Genomic DNA, 7,966 nt, shown 5'->3' on the forward strand with positions numbered 1-7,966 from the left:
CCCAGTTCCCTTCCAGTTTGTCCCAGTAACCCCAAAACCATCCCAGTTCCCTCCCAGTATGACCCAGTGCCGTCCCAGTCCACTCCAGTCCCTCCCAGTCCATCCCAGTCCATCCCAGTTCCCTCCCAGTATGACCCAGTCCCTCCCAGTGCCCTCCCAGTATAAACCAGTCCCCTCCCAGTTTGTCCCAATACCCTCCCAGTATAACCCAGTCACTCCCAGTCCATCCCAGTCCCTCCCAGTTTATCCCAGTCCCTCCCAGTATAACACAATCACTCCCAATTCTCCCTCAGTCCCTCCCAGTTCCCCTCAGTGCCTCCCAGTTTGTCCCAGTTCCCCTCCCAGTATCCCCCAGTTTGTCCCAGTCTGTCCCATTCCCTCCTCCCAGTATCCCTCAATTCCCTCCCAGTCCCTTCCAGTATAAATCAGTGTCTGCCAGTCTGTCCCAGTTCCCTCCCAGTCCCTCCCAGTCCATCCCAGTTCATCCCAGTCCATCCCAGTCTCTCCCAGTCCCTCCCAGTTTGTCCCAGTCCATCCCAGTTCCTCCCAGTCCCTCCCAGTCCCTCCCAGTCTCTCCCAGTTCCCTCCCAGTCCATCCCAGTCTGTCCCAGTTCCCTCAAAGGTCACGGAATGGAGCGAGAGCGTCTGCGGGCACTGGTGATACTGGGAGGTACTGGGACAAACTGGGAGGGCACTAGGACAGACTGGGAGGGAACTGGGATGAACTGGGAGGGAACTGGGATGAACTGGGAGGGACTGGGATGGACTGGGAGGGACTGGGAGGGAACTGAGGGAGAATTGGGAGGGACTGGGAGATACTGGTTTATACTGGGAGGGGGCTGGGACAAACTGGGAGGGACTGGTTTGTACTGGGAGGGAACTGGGGGGAACTGCGTCATGCTGGGAGGGACTGGGACAAACTGGGGATACTGGTTTATATTGGGAGGGAGGGTCTGTACTGGTCTATACTGGTCCATACTGGTCCATACTGGTCCGTGCTGGTCCATACTGGTCCATACTGGTCCGTACTGGTCTGTACTGGTCTGTACTGGTCCATACTGGTCCATACTGGTCCGTACTGTTCCATACTGGTCCGTACTGGTCCATACTGGTCTCTGACCCCTCCCCTCCCCCCCAGGTGCCTCCAGTCCGTTCCAGTACAGTGAGTGACAAACTGGGACAAACTGGGAAGGCCCCAAAGTGTCCCAAAATGTCTCCAAATGGCCCCAAAATGCCCCTGAAATGTCCCTGAAATGTCCCAAAATGGCCCCAAATGTCCCAAAATGGCCCCAAGATGTCCCCAGGTGTCCCCAGAGTGTCCCCAGGTGTGTCACAGGTGTCCCCAGCTGTCCCCAGAATGTCCCAAAATGTCCCCAAGGTGTCCTCAAAGTGTGTCCAAAGTGTCCCCAAGGAGGCCCTGTGTGTCCCCAAAGTCTCCCCAGGTGTCCCCAAGGTGTCCCCAGGTGCCCTCAGGTGTCTCTAAAGTGTCCCCAGGTGTGTCACAGCTGTCCCCAGCTGTCCCCAGGTGCCCCCCCAGGTGTCCCCAAGGTGTCCCCGTGTGTCCCCAGACTGGTGTCACCTGCGCATCGGTGGCCTCGTGGTGGCCGCGGTCCTGAGCATGCTGGGGATCGCTGTGCTGTTCAGTGAGTGACACCTGAGTGTCACTGTCATTGTCACCTGTGTCACCTCCCTGTGCCACCTGTGTCATTGTCACCTGTGTGTGCTGAGCGTGCTGGGGATCACTGTCCTGTTCAGTGAGTGACACCTGAGTGTCACTGTAATTGTCACCTGTGTCACCTGTGTGTCACTGTCACCTGTGTGTCACTGTCATTGTCACCTGTGTCACTGTCACCTGTGTGTCATTGTCACCTGTGTGTGCTGAGCGTGCTGGGGATTGCCGTCCTGTTCAGTGAGTGACATTGTCATTGTCACCTGTGTCACTGTTGCCTGTGTCACCTGTGTGTCATTGTCCTTGTCATTGTCATCTGTGTCACTGTCATTGTCCCCTGTGTCCCCTGTGTCACTGTCCCCTGTGTCCCCGGTGTCCCCTCTGTGTCCCCTCAGGTGGGCAGTGCAAGTGCCGCAGCAAGGCCAGGTGGGACCTGGGGACACTGGGGACATTTGGGGACATTTGGGGACATTTGGGGACATTGGGGACATTTGGGGACACTGGAGGGGATTTGGGGACATTGGGGGTTGGGGACACTTTGGGACATTTTGGGGACATTTGGGGACACTGAAGGGATTGGGGAAATTTGGGGACACTGGGGAGGATTTGGGGACATTTGGGGTCATTGGAAACATTGGGGACACTTTGGGGACACCAAGGGGACACCGAGGGGACAGTGCCACCCCTGACCCGCCCCTCTCTCCACAGGAGCCTGAGATGTCCCCAAAGTGTCCCCAAAGTGTCCCCAAAATAGCCCCAAATGACCCCAAATGTCCCCCAAATGGCCCTAAATGCCCCCAAAATGTCCCCAAATGGCCCCAAGAGAATGAAGAAAATCTATCCAGTCACAAATTGATGAGGCCAAGTCCACCCTAAAAGTGTATCAGATTAGTACTGAGAGACTCAAGACATCTGTTCAAGATGCAGTAGATGAAAACAGCCATCTCCAGGAAAGTGAGAAACAGCTTTTACAAGAAGCTGAAGGATGGGGTGAACGATTTAGTGAACTAAATGAAGAAACAAAGATGTTCAAGTCTTCTAAAACAGATGTAGAATGAGTTTTGAAAAATAGAGAGCCAAATCAAGTCACTGACACAATATATAGTGAACATGAAAGACTGGAGTTCAGCAATACAGGAAGATGGTGACACTGAAGACAATCACTGGGACACAGATATAAAGGGGGAAACAGAGAATGGAGAGCACTTAGATGATGAGCAAAAATGAACTGTAAAAAAATTGATCTATGCTGCAAAGTTAAATGCTTGTTTAAAGACCATGGAAGCAGAAAGAGACCAAGTGCATTCAAAACTGTCTGATGAAAATAAAGCTAAAGAAGAACTTATGGAATGCATAGAAACCCTCCAAAGCCAGCAAGCTTCCTTGCAGTCTGAGAATGAATCTTTTGAAAGTGAAGTTCATAAGCTTCAGCAGAAACTTAAAGTAATGACTGAGCTTTATCAAGAAAATGAAATGAAACTACACAGGAAGTTGACAGTAGAAGAGAGGGAGCATCTACAGAAGGAAGAAAAGCTTTCTAAAGTAGATGAAAAAATTATTCATGCTGCTGAAGGACTTAACAGCTACAGAGAGCGAGCAAAGGACCTGGAAGAAGAGCTGGAGAGAACCATTTGTTCTTATGAGAATCAGATTACTTCACATGAGACAAAAGCTCATGATAATTGGCTGACAGCCCGAGCAGCTGAAACTGCTCCAACTTTATTGGAAGGTCCTTTAAGGCTTTCACCTATGCTTCCAGGTGGAGGAGGAGGAAGAGGATCCAGAGGACCAGCTGCCATGTATGAAGCTGGAAGTGAAAGAGGAGAGCTGGATTCTGATAGATTAACTGATCCCCACAGACCACCATCAGATACTGGATCCCTGTCTCCTCCTTGGGAAAGAGAACACAGGATAATTCTGCCTCCACCAGGTGAGGCTTATGCTGATCCAGCTTATCCAGCTCGAAGACAAGGAAGATTTTTCCCTAATCCTCCATATAATGGAAGACTTTTTGGACCAGCAGAACTACGAGCTTACAATGTTCAGTCTTTTGATAAAACAGATGGGCAGACATCTTCAGAACATAGTCCATGAACAGAACCAAGTTTTAGTGCTCTTTGCAGATCTAGGATAGTTTGCATGCTTAGCACCGTAAATCTTTCAAATTCAAAATGTAACATGGCTCAGTTTATGCACCTCATTTAGAGTCTGTTTATGTTGACACAAAGAATAGTTTCAGTATGTCACGAGTATCATTTTAATGCCCTTCAGAAATAATACCTGCATGATGGTAGATATTAGAAAAATTTTGGTTGTTCTGGTGTGTACAGAGCCCTTCAGCTCACCACAAAATGGGAGAGACAAAGCCATATAAATATAAGTGAAATTCACACAAAATGAAAAAGGGATAATGGTTTGAACACATATACATTGTAAGACCTCCGTCCTTCCCTGACTGCTGTGTTTTCTTTTTTTAAATTGTGAACTCTTAGGGACTGACCCTCAACAAATGAATACCTTGACTAGAATATTAGAGATCAACCCTGTTAGGAACTCTAGATGCTAATGAAATACAGATTATGTAAATATGTATGACTTGTAGTCCTTAAAGGAGAGTCTAAGACTTTATGGGTAATCACTCTCTGTGTTAGCAGATAGAGGTGCATTTTCCTCCTTTGTTTTCCCTGTGGTAGCACAAATCCTTCTCTCTCTTTGTGAAGTAGTCCAGCTGCTGTGGAAAGCCACCTCATGGCTGGTGTCCACCACAATAAAATGCATCATGTGTGAATCAGGCAGAACAAGGCATAGGAAAATAAGATGCAAACATTTCACAAATCTCAGTGATGTGGAGAAAACAAAGAAACCTGCTGAGTCCACCCTGTAGTGACTTTGTGGATGAAGATGAGCCCTGCCCACCTTTGCTCCTCACAACAGTGATTCAGTCAAGCAGTTGGAGCCCTGACCACCCAGTGCTCCCAGCAAGAGCATTTTTAGCTTGACTCAATCAGATTCTTTTCCCAGAGGCACACATGGTCCAGCTGAAGCCATTTAACTCTTTCCACTTGAGCCTGCTGAGCTTAACCTCTCCCACCTGTCAGCCCTGTGCCCATCAGTGAAGTTCCTGGAGGAAAGAAAACAGCCAAGAAACAGCGAGAGGGTGAAACAACGAATGTTAACTCAAAAAATGTGAATTGTTTGTAATTTCCTGTGGAAAAGCTTCAGACATCTAACCTCAAGCCAGAGGGATTTGTCACCAGGAGCTATAGACTCAGTCTCTTCAAGGAGGGGAGTATCTAGGATGGTGATCAAACTGGTTGGCTGCCACAAGGATGGTGAATAATTGCTTCTGAATGTAAATAATTACTTCTATATTTTCCTGGTCCAGCGTGTTGGACATATTCTGAACATGCCTGATGGTTCACCGAGGAAGGTTAGGAGGCATTTAGGTACTTCCTTAGACATCTGTGAACTGCCTAGACAGAAGGTAGGGGCCCAAATGCACAAAGTGGGACATGCCCAGGCAGGCAGAGGGTGGACTTGGAGCTCCCAAGTGAACTGATTTCAGGTACTGCTACAGAAGCCACCCAGAGTGCTCTCTGAGAGTTCAGCTCTGCAGGGCTGTTGCCAGCATTGACACAAAATCAGTAACCTGAACCTCAGTATGGACTCCAGTTTCTTTGCTATTCTTGCTGTGAACGTATTGTAGTAAAACTAGACCTCTGAATCAGATGAGTGGAAGAACTAAGAAGATCCACAAGCTAGGACAAGCTAATACCAAGGCTGTCTGAGTAATGGAAGCACTGGGTAAATGCTTGCAGAGTGTTTTACCATTTGCAGTCCATATAAGCTGCAAACAACATGTGTCTAGCATACAGTTTCCTGAATAGAACAATATATTCCCACTGTCCTTGAAAATCCTTCCAATCCCAGCCAGAGGATCACATGGAAGCTGTTGTAACTCTGGCTGTGGAGGAGTATGCAGAAGACATTCACCAGTACCTCCGAGAGACAGAAGTACAGAGACTTTGTACTTGATAGTGAAAAATGGACTAGGAGAGTGGGAAACAGGTTGGAGGCTGGTACTTGCAGGGCGAGGGTACACAGCCATAAAGAAAGACAGTAAAATCAAATGGTGCCCACTCAAATCAATAAAACCAGACCTTCAGGGCAAAGACTAATGAAATCTGAAAAGCTTCTTTTGCAGGACTGGACCCTCAGACATCCCCATGGCCTGCATGCCCCACTCCCAGAAGGCAGTGCCGAGTCATCAGGCAGCCCGATGGCAGACTACATCGGGGTCGTGAAAAAACCCAGTGAGGCGCTGGTGCAAAGAAGAACTGGGGAAAAGAGAAAAAGAGCTCAGCACTTGTCCCAAGTGGTATCCATCAGGCGGAGTTGGAACTCTGGCCAAGATCTGACTCTACTTAGATGGAATACCAGTCAACCCAGAACTTTTCCTGTGCCAAGGGGTCCAAAGGGTGTTTTGGGGAGAACATGAGTTCAGACATGGGCTCTCCAAAACACCCTGGTTTTAAAGTCAAATAGATCGCAGATTCTGGGAGGACAATTTGGTGCTGTGATGACAACACATAAGCTGAGCAAGTCTTGCAAGAATGCCCAGAGTCATAGTTCAATCAGCCCCATGCTGATCGCCCTGTGTTTTAAATAAGTTTATACTTTTTTTAGAAAACCAGTTAGAGATAGTTAGTTTTTTGTGTGCGTTACATTGTTTAACTTTTCATTAGTTAAATATTTACACACACAAGTTTGTTAAAAGTTGCTACAGTTGTTAGTTTTGTTGCAGTTACAAGTTTGTTACGGTCGACTAGGCAGTTTTAACGTTACCGTTTCCTATGTTTTTAATAGGTCATGAAGGGCGGGGGGAATGTGGGCTTAAGATATCGTGTTATCTGGGAGATCTCGTGATATTACGCCTAACCCTTTACCGTTGCCCTGCCGTTACCCCCTGTTATAAATTACCCCTGTTGGGAGTTAATAAACGCCATTTCACTGTCCACCACATTAGTGTCAGCGTGTCTTGGTCCGTGTGGCAGGGGTGCTGCCACAGAGCCGTGCTCGACCCGGGACACCACACCATAGCCCCTGTAGTGGCGGCAACGCTCTGTGATGTCACAGCCTGCTCTGTCATGTCACAGCCTTCTCTGTGATGTCACAGCCCATTCTCTAATGTCACACAGATGGTCTCTGATGTCACAGATGGAAACCACACAATGCCCATTGTGTGAGAAGAGGAACTAAAAGTTCACCAGCCTCCTGCCAGCTCAGCCTGCCTCACTGGAACATTGGGGTCCACAACCACCAGGGACCACCAGAGGGACACCAGGACAGAAGAACACATGGGAAAAGGGGAAGGGAAATATGTTATTGATTTTGGGGAAATTATTATCATATTTATGTTTAGTCTGGGAAAATCAATGAATATGTGTGCAATATACAGAATATAAACAGAAACTTTCCTGCACTCAGCCTTCAGGGCTTTGGGAGGAGCTCTCCCCCGTGCATCCAGCTGAATAAAGAATGCTGCTTCTTAATGCTGCATTGGGGTTAAGGAGTTTTCTGTTTTACCAAATTTTTGGTAACACTCCCACTGCCAAGGAAAGCTCTGTCTGCTGCTGTTCACAAACAAAGAACGGCTGGTGGCAGATGTGGGGCTCAGAGGCTGCCTGTGACCATGAATAATCAAGTTTTCAATGTTCTGTGAAAGAAGGAGGGGCAGCTACCAAACTTCCACACTGGAATTAGGAAGGGCAGACTTTGACCTGTTTAGGATGCAGAATTGGGGAGTACCAAATAAGTACTGAATTTTGAAAGAGAAACAGACCTTAAAAACAAAGGGGACTGGGAACATGGACACATGTCAAGACAGTTATCTTAAGGGGGAAGGAGCAGCCTGTCCCAGTGTGGCAGAAGATGAGCTGGTGAGGAAAATTACTGGCCTGGCTGCCCATGGAGCTTTTATGGGAACTCAGGGGAAAAAAAGAGGACGCAACTTTTGACAGAACATCATGAAACTTAGGAAGTGTTTAAGAATGTTATTTGGTCAAGCAGAAAGAAAAGTTGAGGGGCGAAACTCAATTAGAGCATTACCTGGCGACTTCTGTAAAAAATAAAAAAAAATGTTATTACAAATAAATAATTAGCAAAACATGGGATAAGGAGAACATCTACTCTTTTTTTGGATGCAGTGGAGAATACAGTAACTAAAGATACAGAAAAGGCTAAGCTACTTAACACCTTGTTTCTCTCAATTTTCAATATTAGCACAGGATTTCCTCA

The 7,966-nt window shown here is 47.5% G+C and overlaps 1 pseudogene; it reads left to right on the forward strand.

The window, feature by feature from the left end:
* Positions 1 to 630: 630 nt before the first annotated feature.
* Positions 631 to 3,515, forward strand: LOC134433083 (melanoma inhibitory activity protein 2-like; annotated as a pseudogene).
* Positions 3,516 to 7,966: the final 4,451 nt, after the last annotated feature.

This window comes from Melospiza melodia, unplaced genomic scaffold (genome assembly GCF_035770615.1).
Source record: "Melospiza melodia melodia isolate bMelMel2 unplaced genomic scaffold, bMelMel2.pri scaffold_114, whole genome shotgun sequence".
In the NCBI taxonomy this organism is placed as follows: Eukaryota; Metazoa; Chordata; class Aves; order Passeriformes; family Passerellidae; genus Melospiza; species Melospiza melodia.